Consider the following 23,403-nt stretch of genomic DNA (forward strand, 5'->3'; position numbering starts at 1 on the left):
CTGGCCGCTGTTGGAGCGTCCAGGCACAGGACTTCTGCTGCTGCTGACTAAATGGCCTCCTTAATTGGATCATTTGAGTAGCCAGCACACCTGTGCAGGTAGGGCATGACATGATAGGCAGCTGCCTTGATAGCGGGTGGGTGCTGAATGTTCCTAATTGACAAAATAAGATTAATGCTTATGAAGAAATATAAAATCTCATCCCTTCCCCAATATCGCGCCACACCCCTACCCCTTAATTCCCTGGTTGAACTTGATGGACATATGTCTTTTTTCGACCGTACTAACTATGTAACTATGTAACATAACATGGGGGGGGGGGGGGGTCTCCTGGCTGTTCACACAGGTGTGTCATTGCTGTACATTGACCATGCATTGCTTCTGTGGTATTGCAAAGGCAAAGACAAATGCTTCCAGCCATCCATTGCACTAATGGATTGGTCATCAGCTGGCTGTCTATGTCCCGCATCAATATAGACCAAAGTACAGAGGGTTAGGCTATGCTATTGTGCACCTACCTGATGCATCAGAAGGTGCGAGGCCCTTGCTAAATTCTGTGCACAGACTTTGAGATCTATACTTTAGACTGTATCTAAACCTGCTCCAACATGGACTGACATTCTGGCCTACTTTCAGCCGATGCGACTTGTCTGTCGCTGAACAGTCGCTTTTTATGTATTCAGCACCTATGTATAATGTTGTAAAAATGCTCTAGAAGCTAAAGTCGCAGAAATGTCACACATATTTGGCCTGCAACTTTCTGTGCGACAAATTCAGACAGGAAAAATCAGTATAAATCCTTAGAAAATTATCCCCCAGTGTCTCCATCTGCTGGCGGTATTGAATAAGCATTGCTGCACTGATGGGGTATGCATTAGACGAAAAAAAAGAAGAAAAAGAAGAATAATACGCCCAGAAAAGAGGCGAAAAGGAGAAAAACGTAAAAAAACGTGAAAAAAAAGTAAGAGGAAGAGAAGGGAAAAAAAGGTGGAAATGGGTTTAAAAGTGATTTCGGCGGAGAAATATATATATATATATATATATATATATATATATATATATATATATATACGCGCACACACACACATATATATAAACGTATTCTCCGTTGAGATATTGCAGCCGCTGCTGTGTCCAGGCCCAGGAGCCTTAGCACTGTGCTGTGATGTCACTCAATACCACTGACATCACTAGGTGTAAACAACATCTCTCCTTTGCTGTGTATGTGACTATGGAGCTGTTTGGTGATGTCGTCTATTATGGCCTTCATAGAAGCAACAGGAGATTGTTGCATCCATCTAGAACCCTCAGAACTACAGTGCTATGATGTCACTCACTTCCACAGGCCTTGCAGAGTGTAAACAACAACAACCCAGCTTTGTTGTGTATGTAACCATAGGGATTTGTGATGTCACCTAGAACCTTCACAGCAGCGACAGCTTTATGAGGAGCATCAGCACTGCTCTGCCTGAGCAGAACCATCACCGCCATAGGTTGTCAAATAACCCGGATTTAACCCACACAGGTAAGTCCAATGGGGTGCAGGCATGTCCTCTATGCTTACAGCTTCCCGTGGGTGTTGGTTTGATACCGTTTGGGGACAGCCAAGGAGGCATCTGCAGGCAACAAAGGTAGGTGTGTGCTTGTGTGTGTGTTTCCTATGCAGATCCTAAGCCCAGTGTCACATGCAAGTAGGAGGAGTAAGAAGGGTTCCTGGCAAATCCGGGTTATGGATTGCATTTAAAAAGGCCCCGTGGGAGTGCAATGGGCCCCTGTCTTGCTGCTTAGCAATAATGGTATGGGTTTAGGTTCTGCTGTGTGTACTGGTGGTTGACTGCCCCCCAGCCCAGAGTGTGCATGGAAAATTGTCTGGCAGCCTCCCTGACAGCAAGCAGTGATAGTGCCCATGAAGGGGACCTTGTTGGGCCCGCCCCTTTCACGGTTATCGCTTCTCGGCCTTTTGGCTAAGATCAAGTGTAGTATCTGTTCTTATCAGTTTAATATCTGATACGTCCCCTATCTGGGGACCATATATTAAATGGATTTTTGAGAACGGGGGCCGATTTCGAAGCTTGCTTCCGTCGCCCTATGCATTGACCCGATATGGCAGTATCTTCGGGTACAGTGCACCACCCCCTTACAGGGTTAAAAAGAAAGATTCCTACTTTCATTGCTACCTGCTTGCTGGCTAGCCAGCTAGCCAGCCCTGTGGGCCTTGCTGCTGCTGCTGCAGCCAAAAAACAAAAGGTGGTGCTGCTGCTTCTGCTGCTTCTGCTTGTGTCTGGCCGCTGTTGGAGCGTCCAGGCACAGGACTTCTGCTGCTGCTGACTAAATGGCCTCCTTAATTGGATCATTTGAGTAGCCAGCACACCTGTGCAGGTAGGGCATGACATGATAGGCAGCTGCCTTGATAGCGGGTGGGTGCTGAATGTTCCTAATTGACAAAATAAGATTAATGCTTATGAAGAAATATAAAATCTCATCCCTTCCCCAATATCGCGCCACACCCCTACCCCTTAATTCCCTGGTTGAACTTGATGGACATATGTCTTTTTTCGACCGTACTAACTATGTAACTATGTAACATAACATGGGGGGGGGGGGGGTCTCCTGGCTGTTCACACAGGTGTGTCATTGCTGTACATTGACCATGCATTGCTTCTGTGGTATTGCAAAGGCAAAGACAAATGCTTCCAGCCATCCATTGCACTAATGGATTGGTCATCAGCTGGCTGTCTATGTCCCGCATCAATATAGACCAAAGTACAGAGGGTTAGGCTATGCTATTGTGCACCTACCTGATGCATCAGAAGGTGCGAGGCCCTTGCTAAATTCTGTGCACAGACTTTGAGATCTATACTTTAGACTGTATCTAAACCTGCTCCAACATGGACTGACATTCTGGCCTACTTTCAGCCGATGCGACTTGTCTGTCGCTGAACAGTCGCTTTTTATGTATTCAGCACCTATGTATAATGTTGTAAAAATGCTCTAGAAGCTAAAGTCGCAGAAATGTCACACATATTTGGCCTGCAACTTTCTGTGCGACAAATTCAGACAGGAAAAATCAGTATAAATCCTTAGAAAATTATCCCCCAGTGTCTCCATCTGCTGGCGGTATTGAATAAGCATTGCTGCACTGATGGGGTATGCATTAGACGAAAAAAAAGAAGAAAAAGAAGAATAATACGCCCAGAAAAGAGGCGAAAAGGAGAAAAACGTAAAAAAACGTGAAAAAAAAGTAAGAGGAAGAGAAGGGAAAAAAAGGTGGAAATGGGTTTAAAAGTGATTTCGGCGGAGATATATATATATATATATATATATATATATATATATATATATATATATATACGCGCACACACACACATATATATAAACGTATTCTCCGTTGAGATATTGCAGCCGCTGCTGTGTCCAGGCCCAGGAGCCTTAGCACTGTGCTGTGATGTCACTCAATACCACTGACATCACTAGGTGTAAACAACATCTCTCCTTTGCTGTGTATGTGACTATGGAGCTGTTTGGTGATGTCGTCTATTATGGCCTTCATAGAAGCAACAGGAGATTGTTGCATCCATCTAGAACCCTCAGAACTACAGTGCTATGATGTCACTCACTTCCACAGGCCTTGCAGAGTGTAAACAACAACAACCCAGCTTTGTTGTGTATGTAACCATAGGGATTTGTGATGTCACCTAGAACCTTCACAGCAGCGACAGCTTTATGAGGAGCATCAGCACTGCTCTGCCTGAGCAGAACCATCACCGCCATAGGTTGTCAAATAACCCGGATTTAACCCACACAGGTAAGTCCAATGGGGTGCAGGCATGTCCTCTATGCTTACAGCTTCCCGTGGGTGTTGGTTTGATACCGTTTGGGGACAGCCAAGGAGGCATCTGCAGGCAACAAAGGTAGGTGTGTGCTTGTGTGTGTGTTTCCTATGCAGATCCTAAGCCCAGTGTCACATGCAAGTAGGAGGAGTAAGAAGGGTTCCTGGCAAATCCGGGTTATGGATTGCATTTAAAAAGGCCCCGTGGGAGTGCAATGGGCCCCTGTCTTGCTGCTTAGCAATAATGGTATGGGTTTAGGTTCTGCTGTGTGTACTGGTGGTTGACTGCCCCCCAGCCCAGAGTGTGCATGGAAAATTGTCTGGCAGCCTCCCTGACAGCAAGCAGTGATAGTGCCCATGAAGGGGACCTTGTTGGGCCCGCCCCTTTCACGGTTATCGCTTCTCGGCCTTTTGGCTAAGATCAAGTGTAGTATCTGTTCTTATCAGTTTAATATCTGATACGTCCCCTATCTGGGGACCATATATTAAATGGATTTTTGAGAACGGGGGCCGATTTCGAAGCTTGCTTCCGTCGCCCTATGCATTGACCCGATATGGCAGTATCTTCGGGTACAGTGCACCACCCCCTTACAGGGTTAAAAAGAAAGATTCCTACTTTCATTGCTACCTGCTTGCTGGCTAGCCAGCTAGCCAGCCCTGTGGGCCTTGCTGCTGCTGCTGCAGCCAAAAAACAAAAGGTGGTGCTGCTGCTTCTGCTGCTTCTGCTTGTGTCTGGCCGCTGTTGGAGCGTCCAGGCACAGGACTTCTGCTGCTGCTGACTAAATGGCCTCCTTAATTGGATCATTTGAGTAGCCAGCACACCTGTGCAGGTAGGGCATGACATGATAGGCAGCTGCCTTGATAGCGGGTGGGTGCTGAATGTTCCTAATTGACAAAATAAGATTAATGCTTATGAAGAAATATAAAATCTCATCCCTTCCCCAATATCGCGCCACACCCCTACCCCTTAATTCCCTGGTTGAACTTGATGGACATATGTCTTTTTTCGACCGTACTAACTATGTAACTATGTAACATAACATGGGGGGGGGGGGGGGGGGTCTCCTGGCTGTTCACACAGGTGTGTCATTGCTGTACATTGACCATGCATTGCTTCTGTGGTATTGCAAAGGCAAAGACAAATGCTTCCAGCCATCCATTGCACTAATGGATTGGTCATCAGCTGGCTGTCTATGTCCCGCATCAATATAGACCAAAGTACAGAGGGTTAGGCTATGCTATTGTGCACCTACCTGATGCATCAGAAGGTGCGAGGCCCTTGCTAAATTCTGTGCACAGACTTTGAGATCTATACTTTAGACTGTATCTAAACCTGCTCCAACATGGACTGACATTCTGGCCTACTTTCAGCCGATGCGACTTGTCTGTCGCTGAACAGTCGCTTTTTATGTATTCAGCACCTATGTATAATGTTGTAAAAATGCTCTAGAAGCTAAAGTCGCAGAAATGTCACACATATTTGGCCTGCAACTTTCTGTGCGACAAATTCAGACAGGAAAAATCAGTATAAATCCTTAGAAAATTATCCCCCAGTGTCTCCATCTGCTGGCGGTATTGAATAAGCATTGCTGCACTGATGGGGTATGCATTAGACGAAAAAAAAGAAGAAAAAGAAGAATAATACGCCCAGAAAAGAGGCGAAAAGGAGAAAAACGTAAAAAAACGTGAAAAAAAAGTAAGAGGAAGAGGAGGGAAAAAAAGGTGGAAATGGGTTTAAAAGTGATTTCGGCGGAGAAATATATATATATATATATATATATATATATATATATACGCGCACACACACACATATATATAAACGTATTCTCCGTTGAGATATTGCAGCCGCTGCTGTGTCCAGGCCCAGGAGCCTTAGCACTGTGCTGTGATGTCACTCAATACCACTGACATCACTAGGTGTAAACAACATCTCTCCTTTGCTGTGTATGTGACTATGGAGCTGTTTGGTGATGTCGTCTATTACGGCCTTCATAGAAGCAACAGGAGATTGTTGCATCCATCTAGAACCCTCAGAACTACAGTGCTATGATGTCACTCACTTCCACAGGCCTTGCAGAGTGTAAACAACAACAACCCAGCTTTGTTGTGTATGTAACCATAGGGATTTGTGATGTCACCTAGAACCTTCACAGCAGCGACAGCTTTATGAGGAGCATCAGCACTGCTCTGCCTGAGCAGAACCATCACCGCCATAGGTTGTCAAATAACCCGGATTTAACCCACACAGGTAAGTCCAATGGGGTGCAGGCATGTCCTCTATGCTTACAGCTTCCCGTGGGTGTTGGTTTGATACCGTTTGGGGACAGCCAAGGAGGCATCTGCAGGCAACAAAGGTAGGTGTGTGCTTGTGTGTGTGTTTCCTATGCAGATCCTAAGCCCAGTGTCACATGCAAGTAGGAGGAGTAAGAAGGGTTCCTGGCAAATCCGGGTTATGGATTGCATTTAAAAAGGCCCCGTGGGAGTGCAATGGGCCCCTGTCTTGCTGCTTAGCAATAATGGTATGGGTTTAGGTTCTGCTGTGTGTACTGGTGGTTGACTGCCCCCCAGCCCAGAGTGTGCATGGAAAATTGTCTGGCAGCCTCCCTGACAGCAAGCAGTGATAGTGCCCATGAAGGGGACCTTGTTGGGCCCGCCCCTTTCACGGTTATCGCTTCTCGGCCTTTTGGCTAAGATCAAGTGTAGTATCTGTTCTTATCAGTTTAATATCTGATACGTCCCCTATCTGGGGACCATATATTAAATGGATTTTTGAGAACGGGGGCCGATTTCGAAGCTTGCTTCCGTCGCCCTATGCATTGACCCGATATGGCAGTATCTTCGGGTACAGTGCACCACCCCCTTACAGGGTTAAAAAGAAAGATTCCTACTTTCATTGCTACCTGCTTGCTGGCTAGCCAGCTAGCCAGCCCTGTGGGCCTTGCTGCTGCTGCAGCCAAAAAACAAAAGGTGGTGCTGCTGCTTCTGCTGCTTCTGCTTGTGTCTGGCCGCTGTTGGAGCGTCCAGGCACAGGACTTCTGCTGCTGCTGACTAAATGGCCTCCTTAATTGGATCATTTGAGTAGCCAGCACACCTGTGCAGGTAGGGCATGACATGATAGGCAGCTGCCTTGATAGCGGGTGGGTGCTGAATGTTCCTAATTGACAAAATAAGATTAATGCTTATGAAGAAATATAAAATCTCATCCCTTCCCCAATATCGCGCCACACCCCTACCCCTTAATTCCCTGGTTGAACTTGATGGACATATGTCTTTTTTCGACCGTACTAACTATGTAACTATGTAACATAACATGGGGGGGGGGGGGGGGGGTCTCCTGGCTGTTCACACAGGTGTGTCATTGCTGTACATTGACCATGCATTGCTTCTGTGGTATTGCAAAGGCAAAGACAAATGCTTCCAGCCATCCATTGCACTAATGGATTGGTCATCAGCTGGCTGTCTATGTCCCGCATCAATATAGACCAAAGTACAGAGGGTTAGGCTATGCTATTGTGCACCTACCTGATGCATCAGAAGGTGCGAGGCCCTTGCTAAATTCTGTGCACAGACTTTGAGATCTATACTTTAGACTGTATCTAAACCTGCTCCAACATGGACTGACATTCTGGCCTACTTTCAGCCGATGCGACTTGTCTGTCGCTGAACAGTCGCTTTTTATGTATTCAGCACCTATGTATAATGTTGTAAAAATGCTCTAGAAGCTAAAGTCGCAGAAATGTCACACATATTTGGCCCGCAACTTTCTGTGCGACAAATTCAGACAGGAAAAATCAGTATAAATCCTTAGAAAATTATCCCCCAGTGTCTCCATCTGCTGGCGGTATTGAATAAGCATTGCTGCACTGATGGGGTATGCATTAGACGAAAAAAAAGAAGAAAAAGAAGAATAATACGCCCAGAAAAGAGGCGAAAAGGAGAAAAACGTAAAAAAACGTGAAAAAAAAGTAAGAGGAAGAGAAGGGAAAAAAAGGTGGAAATGGGTTTAAAAGTGATTTCGGCGGAGAAATATATATATATATATATATATATATATATATATATATATATATATATACGCGCACACACACACATATATATAAACGTATTCTCCGTTGAGATGATATTGCAGCCGCTGCTGTGTCCAGGCCCAGGAGCCTTAGCACTGTGCTGTGATGTCACTCAATACCACTGACATCACTAGGTGTAAACAACATCTCTCCTTTGCTGTGTATGTGACTATGGAGCTGTTTGGTGATGTCGTCTATTATGGCCTTCATAGAAGCAACAGGAGATTGTTGCATCCATCTAGAACCCTCAGAACTACAGTGCTATGATGTCACTCACTTCCACAGGCCTTGCAGAGTGTAAACAACAACAACCCAGCTTTGTTGTGTATGTAACCATAGGGATTTGTGATGTCACCTAGAACCTTCACAGCAGCGACAGCTTTATGAGGAGCATCAGCACTGCTCTGCCTGAGCAGAACCATCACCGCCATAGGTTGTCAAATAACCCGGATTTAACCCACACAGGTAAGTCCAATGGGGTGCAGGCATGTCCTCTATGCTTACAGCTTCCCGTGGGTGTTGGTTTGATACCGTTTGGGGACAGCCAAGGAGGCATCTGCAGGCAACAAAGGTAGGTGTGTGCTTGTGTGTGTGTTTCCTATGCAGATCCTAAGCCCAGTGTCACATGCAAGTAGGAGGAGTAAGAAGGGTTCCTGGCAAATCCGGGTTATGGATTGCATTTAAAAAGGCCCCGTGGGAGTGCAATGGGCCCCTGTCTTGCTGCTTAGCAATAATGGTATGGGTTTAGGTTCTGCTGTGTGTACTGGTGGTTGACTGCCCCCCAGCCCAGAGTGTGCATGGAAAATTGTCTGGCAGCCTCCCTGACAGCAAGCAGTGATAGTGCCCATGAAGGGGACCTTGTTGGGCCCGCCCCTTTCACGGTTATCGCTTCTCGGCCTTTTGGCTAAGATCAAGTGTAGTATCTGTTCTTATCAGTTTAATATCTGATACGTCCCCTATCTGGGGACCATATATTAAATGGATTTTTGAGAACGGGGGCCGATTTCGAAGCTTGCTTCCGTCGCCCTATGCATTGACCCGATATGGCAGTATCTTCGGGTACAGTGCACCACCCCCTTACAGGGTTAAAAAGAAAGATTCCTACTTTCATTGCTACCTGCTTGCTGGCTAGCCAGCTAGCCAGCCCTGTGGGCCTTGCTGCTGCTGCAGCCAAAAAACAAAAGGTGGTGCTGCTGCTTCTGCTGCTTCTGCTTGTGTCTGGCCGCTGTTGGAGCGTCCAGGCACAGGACTTCTGCTGCTGCTGACTAAATGGCCTCCTTAATTGGATCATTTGAGTAGCCAGCACACCTGTGCAGGTAGGGCATGACATGATAGGCAGCTGCCTTGATAGCGGGTGGGTGCTGAATGTTCCTAATTGACAAAATAAGATTAATGCTTATGAAGAAATATAAAATCTCATCCCTTCCCCAATATCGCGCCACACCCCTACCCCTTAATTCCCTGGTTGAACTTGATGGACATATGTCTTTTTTCGACCGTACTAACTATGTAACTATGTAACATAACATGGGGGGGGGGGGGGGGGGTCTCCTGGCTGTTCACACAGGTGTGTCATTGCTGTACATTGACCATGCATTGCTTCTGTGGTATTGCAAAGGCAAAGACAAATGCTTCCAGCCATCCATTGCACTAATGGATTGGTCATCAGCTGGCTGTCTATGTCCCGCATCAATATAGACCAAAGTACAGAGGGTTAGGCTATGCTATTGTGCACCTACCTGATGCATCAGAAGGTGCGAGGCCCTTGCTAAATTCTGTGCACAGACTTTGAGATCTATACTTTAGACTGTATCTAAACCTGCTCCAACATGGACTGACATTCTGGCCTACTTTCAGCCGATGCGACTTGTCTGTCGCTGAACAGTCGCTTTTTATGTATTCAGCACCTATGTATAATGTTGTAAAAATGCTCTAGAAGCTAAAGTCGCAGAAATGTCACACATATTTGGCCTGCAACTTTCTGTGCGACAAATTCAGACAGGAAAAATCAGTATAAATCCTTAGAAAATTATCCCCCAGTGTCTCCATCTGCTGGCGGTATTGAATAAGCATTGCTGCACTGATGGGGTATGCATTAGACGAAAAAAAAGAAGAAAAAGAAGAATAATACGCCCAGAAAAGAGGCGAAAAGGAGAAAAACGTAAAAAAACGTGAAAAAAAAGTAAGAGGAAGAGAAGGGAAAAAAAGGTGGAAATGGGTTTAAAAGTGATTTCGGCGGAGAAATATATATATATATATATATATATATATATATATATATATATACGCGCACACACACACATATATATAAACGTATTCTCCGTTGAGATATTGCAGCCGCTGCTGTGTCCAGGCCCAGGAGCCTTAGCACTGTGCTGTGATGTCACTCAATACCACTGACATCACTAGGTGTAAACAACATCTCTCCTTTGCTGTGTATGTGACTATGGAGCTGTTTGGTGATGTCGTCTATTATGGCCTTCATAGAAGCAACAGGAGATTGTTGCATCCATCTAGAACCCTCAGAACTACAGTGCTATGATGTCACTCACTTCCACAGGCCTTGCAGAGTGTAAACAACAACAACCCAGCTTTGTTGTGTATGTAACCATAGGGATTTGTGATGTCACCTAGAACCTTCACAGCAGCGACAGCTTTATGAGGAGCATCAGCACTGCTCTGCCTGAGCAGAACCATCACCGCCATAGGTTGTCAAATAACCCGGATTTAACCCACACAGGTAAGTCCAATGGGGTGCAGGCATGTCCTCTATGCTTACAGCTTCCCGTGGGTGTTGGTTTGATACCGTTTGGGGACAGCCAAGGAGGCATCTGCAGGCAACAAAGGTAGGTGTGTGCTTGTGTGTGTGTTTCCTATGCAGATCCTAAGCCCAGTGTCACATGCAAGTAGGAGGAGTAAGAAGGGTTCCTGGCAAATCCGGGTTATGGATTGCATTTAAAAAGGCCCCGTGGGAGTGCAATGGGCCCCTGTCTTGCTGCTTAGCAATAATGGTATGGGTTTAGGTTCTGCTGTGTGTACTGGTGGTTGACTGCCCCCCAGCCCAGAGTGTGCATGGAAAATTGTCTGGCAGCCTCCCTGACAGCAAGCAGTGATAGTGCCCATGAAGGGGACCTTGTTGGGCCCGCCCCTTTCACGGTTATCGCTTCTCGGCCTTTTGGCTAAGATCAAGTGTAGTATCTGTTCTTATCAGTTTAATATCTGATACGTCCCCTATCTGGGGACCATATATTAAATGGATTTTTGAGAACGGGGGCCGATTTCGAAGCTTGCTTCCGTCGCCCTATGCATTGACCCGATATGGCAGTATCTTCGGGTACAGTGCACCACCCCCTTACAGGGTTAAAAAGAAAGATTCCTACTTTCATTGCTACCTGCTTGCTGGCTAGCCAGCTAGCCAGCCCTGTGGGCCTTGCTGCTGCTGCTGCAGCCAAAAAACAAAAGGTGGTGCTGCTGCTTCTGCTGCTTCTGCTTGTGTCTGGCCGCTGTTGGAGCGTCCAGGCACAGGACTTCTGCTGCTGCTGACTAAATGGCCTCCTTAATTGGATCATTTGAGTAGCCAGCACACCTGTGCAGGTAGGGCATGACATGATAGGCAGCTGCCTTGATAGCGGGTGGGTGCTGAATGTTCCTAATTGACAAAATAAGATTAATGCTTATGAAGAAATATAAAATCTCATCCCTTCCCCAATATCGCGCCACACCCCTACCCCTTAATTCCCTGGTTGAACTTGATGGACATATGTCTTTTTTCGACCGTACTAACTATGTAACTATGTAACATAACATGGGGGGGGGGGGGGGGTCTCCTGGCTGTTCACACAGGTGTGTCATTGCTGTACATTGACCATGCATTGCTTCTGTGGTATTGCAAAGGCAAAGACAAATGCTTCCAGCCATCCATTGCACTAATGGATTGGTCATCAGCTGGCTGTCTATGTCCCGCATCAATATAGACCAAAGTACAGAGGGTTAGGCTATGCTATTGTGCACCTACCTGATGCATCAGAAGGTGCGAGGCCCTTGCTAAATTCTGTGCACAGACTTTGAGATCTATACTTTAGACTGTATCTAAACCTGCTCCAACATGGACTGACATTCTGGCCTACTTTCAGCCGATGCGACTTGTCTGTCGCTGAACAGTCGCTTTTTATGTATTCAGCACCTATGTATAATGTTGTAAAAATGCTCTAGAAGCTAAAGTCGCAGAAATGTCACACATATTTGGCCTGCAACTTTCTGTGCGACAAATTCAGACAGGAAAAATCAGTATAAATCCTTAGAAAATTATCCCCCAGTGTCTCCATCTGCTGGCGGTATTGAATAAGCATTGCTGCACTGATGGGGTATGCATTAGACGAAAAAAAAGAAGAAAAAGAAGAATAATACGCCCAGAAAAGAGGCGAAAAGGAGAAAAACGTAAAAAAACGTGAAAAAAAAGTAAGAGGAAGAGGAGGGAAAAAAAGGTGGAAATGGGTTTAAAAGTGATTTCGGCGGAGAAATATATATATATATATATATATATATATATATATATATATATATACGCGCACACACACACATATATATAAACGTATTCTCCGTTGAGATATTGCAGCCGCTGCTGTGTCCAGGCCCAGGAGCCTTAGCACTGTGCTGTGATGTCACTCAATACCACTGACATCACTAGGTGTAAACAACATCTCTCCTTTGCTGTGTATGTGACTATGGAGCTGTTTGGTGATGTCGTCTATTATGGCCTTCATAGAAGCAACAGGAGATTGTTGCATCCATCTAGAACCCTCAGAACTACAGTGCTATGATGTCACTCACTTCCACAGGCCTTGCAGAGTGTAAACAACAACAACCCAGCTTTGTTGTGTATGTAACCATAGGGATTTGTGATGTCACCTAGAACCTTCACAGCAGCGACAGCTTTATGAGGAGCATCAGCACTGCTCTGCCTGAGCAGAACCATCACCGCCATAGGTTGTCAAATAACCCGGATTTAACCCACACAGGTAAGTCCAATGGGGTGCAGGCATGTCCTCTATGCTTACAGCTTCCCGTGGGTGTTGGTTTGATACCGTTTGGGGACAGCCAAGGAGGCATCTGCAGGCAACAAAGGTAGGTGTGTGCTTGTGTGTGTGTTTCCTATGCAGATCCTAAGCCCAGTGTCACATGCAAGTAGGAGGAGTAAGAAGGGTTCCTGGCAAATCCGGGTTATGGATTGCATTTAAAAAGGCCCCGTGGGAGTGCAATGGGCCCCTGTCTTGCTGCTTAGCAATAATGGTATGGGTTTAGGTTCTGCTGTGTGTACTGGTGGTTGACTGCCCCCCAGCCCAGAGTGTGCATGGAAAATTGTCTGGCAGCCTCCCTGACAGCAAGCAGTGATAGTGCCCATGAAGGGGACCTTGTTGGGCCCGCCCCTTTCACGGTTATCGCTTCTCGGCCTTTTGGCTAAGATCAAGTGTAGTATCTGTTCTTATCAGTTTAATATCTGATACGTCCCCTATCTGGGGACCATATATTAAATGGATTTTTGAGAACGGGGGCCGATTTCGAAGCTTGCTTCCGTCGCCCTATGCATTGACCCGATATGGCAGTATCTTCGGGTACAGTGCACCACCCCCTTACAGGGTTAAAAAGAAAGATTCCTACTTTCATTGCTACCTGCTTGCTGGCTAGCCAGCTAGCCAGCCCTGTGGGCCTTGCTGCTGCTGCAGCCAAAAAACAAAAGGTGGTGCTGCTGCTTCTGCTGCTTCTGCTTGTGTCTGGCCGCTGTTGGAGCGTCCAGGCACAGGACTTCTGCTGCTGCTGACTAAATGGCCTCCTTAATTGGATCATTTGAGTAGCCAGCACACCTGTGCAGGTAGGGCATGACATGATAGGCAGCTGCCTTGATAGCGGGTGGGTGCTGAATGTTCCTAATTGACAAAATAAGATTAATGCTTATGAAGAAATATAAAATCTCATCCCTTCCCCAATATCGCGCCACACCCCTACCCCTTAATTCCCTGGTTGAACTTGATGGACATATGTCTTTTTTCGACCGTACTAACTATGTAACTATGTAACATAACATGGGGGGGGGGGGTCTCCTGGCTGTTCACACAGGTGTGTCATTGCTGTACATTGACCATGCATTGCTTCTGTGGTATTGCAAAGGCAAAGACAAATGCTTCCAGCCATCCATTGCACTAATGGATTGGTCATCAGCTGGCTGTCTATGTCCCGCATCAATATAGACCAAAGTACAGAGGGTTAGGCTATGCTATTGTGCACCTACCTGATGCATCAGAAGGTGCGAGGCCCTTGCTAAATTCTGTGCACAGACTTTGAGATCTATACTTTAGACTGTATCTAAACCTGCTCCAACATGGACTGACATTCTGGCCTACTTTCAGCCGATGCGACTTGTCTGTCGCTGAACAGTCGCTTTTTATGTATTCAGCACCTATGTATAATGTTGTAAAAATGCTCTAGAAGCTAAAGTCGCAGAAATGTCACACATATTTGGCCTGCAACTTTCTGTGCGACAAATTCAGACAGGAAAAATCAGTATAAATCCTTAGAAAATTATCCCCCAGTGTCTCCATCTGCTGGCGGTATTGAATAAGCATTGCTGCACTGATGGGGTATGCATTAGACGAAAAAAAAGAAGAAAAAGAAGAATAATACGCCCAGAAAAGAGGCGAAAAGGAGAAAAACGTAAAAAAACGTGAAAAAAAAGTAAGAGGAAGAGAAGGGAAAAAAAGGTGGAAATGGGTTTAAAAGTGATTTCGGCGGAGAAATATATATATATATATATATATATATATATATATATATATATATATATACGCGCACACACACACATATATATAAACGTATTCTCCGTTGAGATATTGCAGCCGCTGCTGTGTCCAGGCCCAGGAGCCTTAGCACTGTGCTGTGATGTCACTCAATACCACTGACATCACTAGGTGTAAACAACATCTCTCCTTTGCTGTGTATGTGACTATGGAGCTGTTTGGTGATGTCGTCTATTACGGCCTTCATAGAAGCAACAGGAGATTGTTGCATCCATCTTGAACCCTCAGAACTACAGTGCTATGATGTCACTCACTTCCACAGGCCTTGCAGAGTGTAAACAACAACAACCCAGCTTTGTTGTGTATGTAACCAAAGGGATTTGTGATGTCACCTAGAACCTTCACAGCAGCGACAGCTTTATGAGGAGCATCAGCACTGCTCTGCCTGAGCAGAACCATCACCGCCATAGGTTGTCAAATAACCCGGATTTAACCCACACAGGTAAGTCCAATGGGGTGCAGGCATGTCCTCTATGCTTACAGCTTCCCGTGGGTGTTGGTTTGATACCGTTTGGGGACAGCCAAGGAGGCATCTGCAGGCAACAAAGGTAGGTGTGTGCTTGTGTGTGTGTTTCCTATGCAGATCCTAAGCCCAGTGTCACATGCAAGTAGGAGGAGTAAGAAGGGTTCCTGGCAAATCCGGGTTATGGATTGCATTTAAAAAGGCCCCGTGGGAGTGCAATGGGCCCCTGTCTTGCTGCTTAGCAATAATGGTATGGGTTTAGGTTCTGCTGTGTGTACTGGTGGTTGACTGCCCCCCAGCCCAGAGTGTGCATGGAAAATTGTCTGGCAGCCTCCCTGACAGCAAGCAGTGATAGTGCCCATGAAGGGGACCTTGTTGGGCCCGCCCCTTTCACGGTTATCGCTTCTCGGCCTTTTGGCTAAGATCAAGTGTAGTATCTGTTCTTATCAGTTTAATATCTGATACGTCCCCTATCTGGGGACCATATATTAAATGGATTTTTGAGAACGGGGGCCGATTTCGAAGCTTGCTTCCGTCGCCCTATGCATTGACCCGATATGGCAGTATCTTCGGGTACAGTGCACCACCCCCTTACAGGGTTAAAAAGAAAGATTCCTACTTTCATTGCTACCTGCTTGCTGGCTAGCCAGCTAGCCAGCCCTGTGGGCCTTGCTGCTGCTGCAGCCAAAAAACAAAAGGTGGTGCTGCTGCTTCTGCTGCTTCTGCTTGTGTCTGGCCGCTGTTGGAGCGTCCAGGCACAGGACTTCTGCTGCTGCTGACTGAATGGCCTCCTTAATTGGATCATTTGAGTAGCCAGCACACCTGTGCAGGTAGGGCATGACATGATAGGCAGCTGCCTTGATAGCGGGTGGGTGCTGAATGTTCCTAATTGACAAAATAAGATTAATGCTTATGAAGAAATATAAAATCTCATCCCTTCCCCAATATCGCGCCACACCCCTACCCCTTAATTCCCTGGTTGAACTTGATGGACATATGTCTTTTTTCGACCGTACTAACTATGTAACTATGTAACATAACATGGGGGGGGGGGGGGGGGGTCTCCTGGCTGTTCACACAGGTGTGTCATTGCTGTACATTGACCATGCATTGCTTCTGTGGTATTGCAAAGGCAAAGACAAATGCTTCCAGCCATCCATTGCACTAATGGATTGGTCATCAGCTGGCTGTCTATGTCCCGCATCAATATAGACCAAAGTACAGAGGGTTAGGCTATGCTATTGTGCACCTACCTGATGCATCAGAAGGTGCGAGGCCCTTGCTAAATTCTGTGCACAGACTTTGAGATCTATACTTTAGACTGTATCTAAACCTGCTCCAACATGGACTGACATTCTGGCCTACTTTCAGCCGATGCGACTTGTCTGTCGCTGAACAGTCGCTTTTTATGTATTCAGCACCTATGTATAATGTTGTAAAAATGCTCTAGAAGCTAAAGTCGCAGAAATGTCACACATATTTGGCCTGCAACTTTCTGTGCGACAAATTCAGACAGGAAAAATCAGTATAAATCCTTAGAAAATTATCCCCCAGTGTCTCCATCTGCTGGCGGTATTGAATAAGCATTGCTGCACTGATGGGGTATGCATTAGACGAAAAAAAAGAAGAAAAAGAAGAATAATACGCCCAGAAAAGAGGCGAAAAGGAGAAAAACGTAAAAAAACGTGAAAAAAAAGTAAGAGGAAGAGAAGGGAAAAAAAGGTGGAAATGGGTTTAAAAGTGATTTCGGCGGAGAAATATATATATATATATATATATATATATATATATATATATATACGCGCACACACACACATATATATAAACGTATTCTCCGTTGAGATATTGCAGCCGCTGCTGTGTCCAGGCCCAGGAGCCTTAGCACTGTGCTGTGATGTCACTCAATACCACTGACATCACTAGGTGTAAACAACATCTCTCCTTTGCTGTGTATGTGACTATGGAGCTGTTTGGTGATGTCGTCTATTATGGCCTTCATAGAAGCAACAGGAGATTGTTGCATCCATCTAGAACCCTCAGAACTACAGTGCTATGATGTCACTCACTTCCACAGGCCTTGCAGAGTGTAAACAACAACAACCCAGCTTTGTTGTGTATGTAACCATAGGGATTTGTGATGTCACCTAGAACCTTCACAGCAGCGACAGCTTTATGAGGAGCATCAGCACTGCTCTGCCTGAGCAGAACCATCACCGCCATAGGTTGTCAAATAACCCGGATTTAACCCACACAGGTAAGTCCAATGGGGTGCAGGCATGTCCTCTATGCTTACAGCTTCCCGTGGGTGTTGGTTTGATACCGTTTGGGGACAGCCAAGGAGGCATCTGCAGGCAACAAAGGTAGGTGTGTGCTTGTGTGTGTGTTTCCTATGCAGATCCTAAGCCCAGTGTCACATGCAAGTAGGAGGAGTAAGAAGGGTTCCTGGCAAATCCGGGTTATGGATTGCATTTAAAAAGGCCCCGTGGGAGTGCAATGGGCCCCTGTCTTGCTGCTTAGCAATAATGGTATGGGTTTAGGTTCTGCTGTGTGTACTGGTGGTTGACTGCCCCCCAGCCCAGAGTGTGCATGGAAAATTGTCTGGCAGCCTCCCTGACAGCAAGCAGTGATAGTGCCCATGAAGGGGACCTTGTTGGGCCCGCCCCTTTCACGGTTATCGCTTCTCGGCCTTTTGGCTAAGATCAAGTGTAGTATCTGTTCTTATCAGTTTAATATCTGATACGTCCCCTATCTGGGGACCATATATTAAATGGATTTTTGAGAACGGGGGCCGATTTCGAAGCTTGCTTCCGTCGCCCTATGCATTGACCCGATATGGCAGTATCTTCGGGTACAGTGCACCACCCCCTTACAGGGTTAAAAAGAAAGATTCCTACTTTCATTGCTACCTGCTTGCTGGCTAGCCAGCTAGCCAGCCCTGTGGGCCTTGCTGCTGCTGCAGCCAAAAAACAAAAGGTGGTGCTGCTGCTTCTGCTGCTTCTGCTGCTTCTGCTTGTGTCTGGCCGCTGTTGGAGCGTCCAGGCACAGGACTTCTGCTGCTGCTGACTAAATGGCCTCCTTAATTGGATCATTTGAGTAGCCAGCACACCTGTGCAGGTAGGGCATGACATGATAGGCAGCTGCCTTGATAGCGGGTGGGTGCTGAATGTTCCTAATTGACAAAATAAGATTAATGCTTATGAAGAAATATAAAATCTCATCCCTTCCCCAATATCGCGCCACACCCCTACCCCTTAATTCCCTGGTTGAACTTGATGGACATATGTCTTTTTTCGACCGTACTAACTATGTAACTATGTAACATAACATGGGGGGGGGGGGGGGGTCTCCTGGCTGTTCACACAGGTGTGTCATTGCTGTACATTGACCATGCATTGCTTCTGTGGTATTGCAAAGGCAAAGACAAATGCTTCCAGCCATCCATTGCACTAATGGATTGGTCATCAGCTGGCTGTCTATGTCCCGCATCAATATAGACCAAAGTACAGAGGGTTAGGCTATGCTATTGTGCACCTACCTGATGCATCAGAAGGTGCGAGGCCCTTGCTAAATTCTGTGCACAGACTTTGAGATCTATACTTTAGACTGTATCTAAACCTGCTCCAACATGGACTGACATTCTGGCCTACTTTCAGCCGATGCGACTTGTCTGTCGCTGAACAGTCGCTTTTTATGTATTCAGCACCTATGTATAATGTTGTAAAAATGCTCTAGAAGCTAAAGTCGCAGAAATGTCACACATATTTGGCCTGCAACTTTCTGTGCGACAAATTCAGACAGGAAAAATCAGTATAAATCCTTAGAAAATTATCCCCCAGTGTCTCCATCTGCTGGCGGTATTGAATAAGCATTGCTGCACTGATGGGGTATGCATTAGACGAAAAAAAAGAAGAAAAAGAAGAATAATACGCCCAGAAAAGAGGCGAAAAGGAGAAAAACGTAAAAAAACTTGAAAAAAAAGTAAGAGGAAGAGAAGGGAAAAAAAGGTGGAAATGGGTTTAAAAGTGATTTCGGCGGAGAAATATATATATATATATATATATATATATATATATATATATATATATATATACGCGCACACACACACATATATATAAACGTATTCTCCGTTGAGATATTGCAGCCGCTGCTGTGTCCAGGCCCAGGAGCCTTAGCACTGTGCTGTGATGTCACTCAATACCACTGACATCACTAGGTGTAAACAACATCTCTCCTTTGCTGTGTATGTGACTATGGAGCTGTTTGGTGATGTCGTCTATTATGGCCTTCATAGAAGCAACAGGAGATTGTTGCATCCATCTAGAACCCTCAGAACTACAGTGCTATGATGTCACTCACTTCCACAGGCCTTGCAGAGTGTAAACAACAACAACCCAGCTTTGTTGTGTATGTAACCATAGGGATTTGTGATGTCACCTAGAACCTTCACAGCAGCGACAGCTTTATGAGGAGCATCAGCACTGCTCTGCCTGAGCAGAACCATCACCGCCATAGGTTGTCAAATAACCCGGATTTAACCCACACAGGTAAGTCCAATGGGGTGCAGGCATGTCCTCTATGCTTACAGCTTCCCGTGGGTGTTGGTTTGATACCGTTTGGGGACAGCCAAGGAGGCATCTGCAGGCAACAAAGGTAGGTGTGTGCTTGTGTGTGTGTTTCCTATGCAGATCCTAAGCCCAGTGTCACATGCAAGTAGGAGGAGTAAGAAGGGTTCCTGGCAAATCCGGGTTATGGATTGCATTTAAAAAGGCCCCGTGGGAGTGCAATGGGCCCCTGTCTTGCTGCTTAGCAATAATGGTATGGGTTTAGGTTCTGCTGTGTGTACTGGTGGTTGACTGCCCCCCAGCCCAGAGTGTGCATGGAAAATTGTCTGGCAGCCTCCCTGACAGCAAGCAGTGATAGTGCCCATGAAGGGGACCTTGTTGGGCCCGCCCCTTTCACGGTTATCGCTTCTCGGCCTTTTGGCTAAGATCAAGTGTAGTATCTGTTCTTATCAGTTTAATATCTGATACGTCCCCTATCTGGGGACCATATATTAAATGGATTTTTGAGAACGGGGGCCGATTTCGAAGCTTGCTTCCGTCGCCCTATGCATTGACCCGATATGGCAGTATCTTCGGGTACAGTGCACCACCCCCTTACAGGGTTAAAAAGAAAGATTCCTACTTTCATTGCTACCTGCTTGCTGGCTAGCCAGCTAGCCAGCCCTGTGGGCCTTGCTGCTGCTGCAGCCAAAAAACAAAAGGTGGTGCTGCTGCTTCTGCTGCTTCTGCTTGTGTCTGGCCGCTGTTGGAGCGTCCAGGCACAGGACTTCTGCTGCTGCTGACTAAATGGCCTCCTTAATTGGATCATTTGAGTAGCCAGCACACCTGTGCAGGTAGGGCATGACATGATAGGCAGCTGCCTTGATAGCGGGTGGGTGCTGAATGTTCCTAATTGACAAAATAAGATTAATGCTTATGAAGAAATATAAAATCTCATCCCTTCCCCAATATCGCGCCACACCCCTACCCCTTAATTCCCTGGTTGAACTTGATGGACATATGTCTTTTTTCGACCGTACTAACTATGTAACTATGTAACATAACATGGGGGGGGGGGGGGGGGTCTCCTGGCTGTTCACACAGGTGTGTCATTGCTGTACATTGACCATGCATTGCTTCTGTGGTATTGCAAAGGCAAAGACAAATGCTTCCAGCCATCCATTGCACTAATGGATTGGTCATCAGCTGGCTGTCTATGTCCCGCATCAATATAGACCAAAGTACAGAGGGTTAGGCTATGCTATTGTGCACCTACCTGATGCATCAGAAGGTGCGAGGCCCTTGCTAAATTCTGTGCACAGACTTTGAGATCTATACTTTAGACTGTATCTAAACCTGCTCCAACATGGACTGACATTCTGGCCTACTTTCAGCCGATGCGACTTGTCTGTCGCTGAACAGTCGCTTTTTATGTATTCAGCACCTATGTATAATGTTGTAAAAATGCTCTAGAAGCTAAAGTCGCAGAAATGTCACACATATTTGGCCTGCAACTTTCTGTGCGACAAATTCAGACAGGAAAAATCAGTATAAATCCTTAGAAAATTATCCCCCAGTGTCTCCATCTGCTGGCGGTATTGAATAAGCATTGCTGCACTGATGGGGTATGCATTAGACGAAAAAAAAGAAGAAAAAGAAGAATAATACGCCCAGAAAAGAGGCGAAAAGGAGAAAAACGTAAAAAAACGTGAAAAAAAAGTAAGAGGAAGAGAAGGGAAAAAAAGGTGGAAATGGGTTTAAAAGTGATTTCGGCGGAGAAATATATATATATATATATATATATATATATATATATATATATATATATATACGCGCACACACACACATATATATAAACGTATTCTCCGTTGAGATATTGCAGCCGCTGCTGTGTCCAGGCCCAGGAGCCTTAGCACTGTGCTGTGATGTCACTCAATACCACTGACATCACTAGGTGTAAACAACATCTCTCCTTTGCTGTGTATGTGACTATGGAGCTGTTTGGTGATGTCGTCTATTATGGCCTTCATAGAAGCAACAGGAGATTGTTGCATCCATCTAGAACCCTCAGAACTACAGTGCTATGATGTCACTCACTTCCACAGGCCTTGCAGAGTGTAAACAACAACAACCCAGCTTTGTTGTGTATGTAACCATAGGGATTTGTGATGTCACCTAGAACCTTCACAGCAGCGACAGCTTTATGAGGAGCATCAGCACTGCTCTGCCTGAGCAGAACCATCACCGCCATAGGTTGTCAAATAACCCGGATTTAACCCACACAGGTAAGTCCAATGGGGTGCAGGCATGTCCTCTATGCTTACAGCTTCCCGTGGGTGTTGGTTTGATACCGTTTGGGGACAGCCAAGGAGGCATCTGCAGGCAACAAAGGTAGGTGTGTGCTTGTGTGTGTGTTTCCTATGCAGATCCTAAGCCCAGTGTCACATGCAAGTAGGAGGAGTAAGAAGGGTTCCTGGCAAATCCGGGTTATGGATTGCATTTAAAAAGGCCCCGTGGGAGTGCAATGGGCCCCTGTCTTGCTGCTTAGCAATAATGGTATGGGTTTAGGTTCTGCTGTGTGTACTGGTGGTTGACTGCCCCCCAGCCCAGAGTGTGCATGGAAAATTGTCTGGCAGCCTCCCTGACAGCAAGCAGTGATAGTGCCCATGAAGGGGACCTTGTTGGGCCCGCCCCTTTCACGGTTATCGCTTCTCGGCCTTTTGGCTAAGATCAAGTGTAGTATCTGTTCTTATCAGTTTAATATCTGATACGTCCCCTATCTGGGGACCATATATTAAATGGATTTTTGAGAACGGGGGCCGATTTCGAAGCTTGCTTCCGTCGCCCTATGCATTGACCCGATATGGCAGTATCTTCGGGTACAGTGCACCACCCCCTTACAGGGTTAAAAAGAAAGATTCCTACTTTCATTGCTACCTGCTTGCTGGCTAGCCAGCTAGCCAGCCCTGTGGGCCTTGCTGCTGCTGCAGCCAAAAAACAAAAGGTGGTGCTGCTGCTTCTGCTGCTTCTGCTTGTGTCTGGCCGCTGTTGGAGCGTCCAGGCACAGGACTTCTGCTGCTGCTGACTAAATGGCCTCCTTAATTGGATCATTTGAGTAGCCAGCACACCTGTGCAGGTAGGGCATGACATGATAGGCAGCTGCCTTGATAGCGGGTGGGTGCTGAATGTTCCTAATTGACAAAATAAGATTAATGCTTATGAAGAAATATAAAATCTCATCCCTTCCCCAATATCGCGCCACACCCCTACCCCTTAATTCCCTGGTTGAACTTGATGGACATATGTCTTTTTTCGACCGTACTAACTATGTAACTATGTAACATAACATGGGGGGGGGGGGGGGGGTCTCCTGGCTGTTCACACAGGTGTGTCATTGCTGTACATTGACCATGCATTGCTTCTGTGGTATTGCAAAGGCAAAGACAAATGCTTCCAGCCATCCATTGCACTAATGGATTGGTCATCAGCTGGCTGTCTATGTCCCGCATCAATATAGACCAAAGTACAGAGGGTTAGGCTATGCTATTGTGCACCTACCTGATGCATCAGAAGGTGCGAGGCCCTTGCTAAATTCTGTGCACAGACTTTGAGATCTATACTTTAGACTGTATCTAAACCTGCTCCAACATGG

General features: G+C 46.1%; 10 non-coding genes across 10 annotated transcripts; all 10 read left to right on the forward strand.

Annotated features, from left to right (window-relative positions):
- The first annotated feature begins 1,944 nt into the window (after positions 1–1,944).
- Positions 1,945–2,135, forward strand: LOC130317477 (U2 spliceosomal RNA). The gene has a single exon (XR_008864589.1). It is a non-coding gene; the product is annotated as a U2 spliceosomal RNA (small nuclear RNA).
- Positions 2,136–4,224: 2,089 nt separating this feature from the next.
- On the forward strand, positions 4,225–4,415 carry LOC130317479 (U2 spliceosomal RNA). The gene has a single exon (XR_008864590.1). It is a non-coding gene; the product is annotated as a U2 spliceosomal RNA (small nuclear RNA).
- A 2,081-nt stretch (positions 4,416–6,496) lies between these two features.
- On the forward strand, positions 6,497–6,687 carry LOC130317480 (U2 spliceosomal RNA). Its single transcript, XR_008864591.1, has one exon. It is a non-coding gene; the product is annotated as a U2 spliceosomal RNA (small nuclear RNA).
- A 2,093-nt stretch (positions 6,688–8,780) lies between these two features.
- Positions 8,781–8,971, forward strand: LOC130317481 (U2 spliceosomal RNA). Its single transcript, XR_008864592.1, has one exon. It is a non-coding gene; the product is annotated as a U2 spliceosomal RNA (small nuclear RNA).
- A 2,084-nt stretch (positions 8,972–11,055) lies between these two features.
- On the forward strand, positions 11,056–11,246 carry LOC130317482 (U2 spliceosomal RNA). Its single transcript, XR_008864593.1, has one exon. It is a non-coding gene; the product is annotated as a U2 spliceosomal RNA (small nuclear RNA).
- Positions 11,247–13,333: 2,087 nt separating this feature from the next.
- On the forward strand, positions 13,334–13,524 carry LOC130317483 (U2 spliceosomal RNA). The gene has a single exon (XR_008864594.1). It is a non-coding gene; the product is annotated as a U2 spliceosomal RNA (small nuclear RNA).
- A 2,084-nt stretch (positions 13,525–15,608) lies between these two features.
- LOC130317484 (U2 spliceosomal RNA) lies at positions 15,609–15,799 on the forward strand. Its single transcript, XR_008864595.1, has one exon. It is a non-coding gene; the product is annotated as a U2 spliceosomal RNA (small nuclear RNA).
- A 2,084-nt stretch (positions 15,800–17,883) lies between these two features.
- Positions 17,884–18,074, forward strand: LOC130317486 (U2 spliceosomal RNA). The gene has a single exon (XR_008864597.1). It is a non-coding gene; the product is annotated as a U2 spliceosomal RNA (small nuclear RNA).
- Positions 18,075–20,173: 2,099 nt separating this feature from the next.
- On the forward strand, positions 20,174–20,364 carry LOC130317487 (U2 spliceosomal RNA). The gene has a single exon (XR_008864598.1). It is a non-coding gene; the product is annotated as a U2 spliceosomal RNA (small nuclear RNA).
- A 2,091-nt stretch (positions 20,365–22,455) lies between these two features.
- LOC130317488 (U2 spliceosomal RNA) lies at positions 22,456–22,646 on the forward strand. Its single transcript, XR_008864599.1, has one exon. It is a non-coding gene; the product is annotated as a U2 spliceosomal RNA (small nuclear RNA).
- Positions 22,647–23,403: the final 757 nt, after the last annotated feature.

The sequence above is a fragment of the Hyla sarda genome, unplaced genomic scaffold (genome assembly GCF_029499605.1).
Source record: "Hyla sarda isolate aHylSar1 unplaced genomic scaffold, aHylSar1.hap1 scaffold_200, whole genome shotgun sequence".
Lineage (NCBI taxonomy): Eukaryota > Metazoa > Chordata > Amphibia > Anura > Hylidae > Hyla > Hyla sarda.